This window comes from Helianthus annuus, chromosome 13, assembly GCF_002127325.2.
Source record: "Helianthus annuus cultivar XRQ/B chromosome 13, HanXRQr2.0-SUNRISE, whole genome shotgun sequence".
Classification (NCBI taxonomy): Eukaryota; Viridiplantae; Streptophyta; class Magnoliopsida; order Asterales; family Asteraceae; genus Helianthus; species Helianthus annuus.
Window position 1 is genome coordinate 172,586,131 of NC_035445.2, and position 3,315 is coordinate 172,589,445.

Consider the following 3,315-nt stretch of genomic DNA (forward strand, 5'->3'; position numbering starts at 1 on the left):
AACGCTAACAGCACCGCGAAAAAAAGAACCACTGATCTTATATTTATCTGCTACGAAAGTAGCGGTAGGCGCAGTATTAATGGTGGAGCGAGAAAACATCCAGACTTCAATTTACTATATAAGCAAGATGCTCACTGGCCCAGAGACGCGCTACTCAATGATAGAAAAGCTGGCCCTAGCACTAGTACATGCATCACGGCGCTTACGTCGGTATTTCTCTGGTCATGTCATCACAGTTCTCACTAATTACCACTTAGGTCAAATCCTATCCAAACCCGATGTGGCAGGAAAATTGGCCAAGTGGGCTATTGAGCTAGGAGGATACAATATCCTGTACAGACCGCGACCAACAATCAAGGGACAAGTTCTAGCAGATTTCGCCACAGAGGTTCCCATCGACAAAGTCCAAGAATGCGAGGCAATCCAGAACCCTGTTCCTGTTTTCGACGATAGGGTCTGGACTCTACACACAGATGGAGCTTCTAATGACGATAGAGCAGGCGCAGGACTCCGATTGGTCAGCCCAGATGATCACGAACTTACATATGCTATACGCCTGGATTTCCGAAGCACGAACAATGAAGCAGAATATGAAGCGTTCTTAGCAGGCCTTCGCTTAGCGCTTAAAATGGGGGCAAAAAACCTCGAAGCTAACGTTGATTCAAAACTAGTGGCCGAGCAAGTTAATGGGCACTACGATGCAAAAGGAGAGGCTATGGCATTATACCTGGAACAAGCACGGATGTTAATCAGCCAATTCCAAACGTTCAAGGTTAATCATATAAACAGAAGCGAAAACAAGCACGTGGATGCACTAAGCAAATTGGTCGTCACTAGCTTCAAGCACTTAGCAAAAGAAGTGCGCATCGAGGTATTGACCAATCCTTCTGTCCCTCTCAAACAAGTAAACGTCATAGAGATCGGCAATCCATCCTGGATGTCTCCGATCATCTTATACTTACAACACGGAAAGCTTCCGGAAGGAAAGGCAGAAGCTAGAAAAATCCAGAACAAAGCAATAAACTATGAAATGGCGGACATAATTCTATACCGAAAGTCATTCATGGGACCGCTACTGCGTTGTGTTGACAAAACAGACGCGCAATACTTGGTCAGGGAAATCCAAGAAGGCATATGTGAGATACACGCCGGACCGCGCATGGTGGTGGCAAAAATAATGAATGCGGCTACTATTGGCCAGGAATGCACGTAGACGCGGTAGAACTACTACGAAAATGTGCAGCATGTCAGCGCCACGCGCCAAAGATACTCCGACCAAAGAATCCGCTCGTACCGGTCACGTCCGCTTGGCCCTTCCAACAATGGGGCATTGATCTGGTTGGCCCATTCCCTGACAGTAAAATTCATTATCGTAGCAGTAGACTATTTCACAAAGTGGGACGAAGCCAAGGCACTAGCGTCAACAACAGCAATGGTAATTCGCAAATTTATATAGGAACATATCATTTGCAGGTTCGGATTACCATTGCGCATCATCTCCGACAACGGCACTAACTTCGCCTCTGAAGATCTTCAGAAACGGTTAAAAGAAACAAAGATCGAGCACAACTTTGCCTCTGTGGCGCACCCACAAGCAAACGGCCAAGTCGAGAGCGTCAACAAACAGATAGTCGATGGCATTAAGGCGCGACTCGGGACAGCGCACAGAGGATGGGTTGATGAACTCCCCAGCATCTTATGGGCCCATCGTACTATGCCAAAGACAAGCACAGGAGAAACCCCATTCAGTCTTGTCTACGGATCTGAGGCGGTAATCCCAGCCGAAATTGGCCTCCCATCACCGCGTATGATTGCCATGGAGAAACAAAACAATGAGCAAGAGCGAAGACTGGATTTAGACCTTCTTGAAGAAAGGCGCGAGAATGCCGCCATCACAGAACCAAGGTACAAATCCAAACTTGAAAAATACTACAACGCGCACGTGCGCGTATGTACCTTCGTTCTAGGAGACTTCGTCTTGCGCGACAATGAAGCTTCTAACGCGGAAAAACCAGGCAAATTGGCGCCAAAATGGGAAGGACCATACATCATCAATGAAGTCCTAGGCAAAGGGGCGTACACCCTGAAAAGAATTGATGGGACACTAGTTCCCCGCACCTAGAATGCGCAGCAGCTGCGCAGGTGTTATATATAAGCCAAACCGTTCCACAAAAATGAAATTATACAGGCAATGTATCTCTTCTATTACACTTTGTATTATTGGCCTTGCGCCCCATTAATGCAAACATCGTCCTTACACATGTTACTGTTTATTACAAATTGCATATAATTCTTTTGGTTTACGCGAAAACAATATGGTAAACATTGAACGCCTCATGAACAGTCTAAATAAGCCAATTGTGCGCACAAATTTAGACCTACGTTCACTCATGAGTTCAAAATACCATTCTCATTTGCTTTACCTACACAAAGCAATTAAACATATGCAACATATTGTAATCTAAACACAAAAAATCACCAAAAGCATACATGCACGACAGTGCATCAAAATATATCATTAAGTGTAACAACGACACTTCAAACAACCATTTACAGAAAACACAACAGTACTCTTTCAAAATTCCAGTAGCAAGACAAACATACTTACAAACATCAAAAGAGGTATACACCGTTTCCCTAAACTTAACCTAATCAGCAGCAAGTCCATCATCAACAACCGGCACCCGACCAGCACGGCGATTTTTCCGACGACAGTACACCAGCTGACACCCTCCCTTCCGAATCATCGGAAAACGCGTCATCAAGTCGTCAGCAGATAATACATCGACCCTTTCATCAACAATGTCTTTCGGCCGGTAAGCTTTACAATCAGAACCTACACCTATGGAGGGATCAGAGTGGAACGGCTCTTCTTTTCCGGTGGTCACTAGAGGCGGTGAATCGGCAAGGAGCAAGAGACCCTCAGCGGCCTCATAAATCCTCAGAATATCCAATAATCGCCGGGTACGAAAGGAATGTTTCGCCTTCATGTTTCTAAATCAAGCAAAAGGATAAAAACCCTCAAACGTATATATAGAAGAACTAAAAAGGGAAAAGTTAATAATCATGATTAACTGTCAAACGTCTCTTCTAAACGGCGCTACAGGACCAAGTGTCATATCCCCATAAATGTAGCCTGACAAACGTTGGTACGTATTCCAAGGCAAGAAGGAAGAAAGTATCGCAAATACTAATTTTTTATTACAAGTGACATCACCAAACGTCAGATCATGATTACAATGGGTCAGAGCAACAGAGGAAATACCACAACTTCCCCCAAAGGTTTTAATAAAGACAATCTTCTCTTAGAAGATT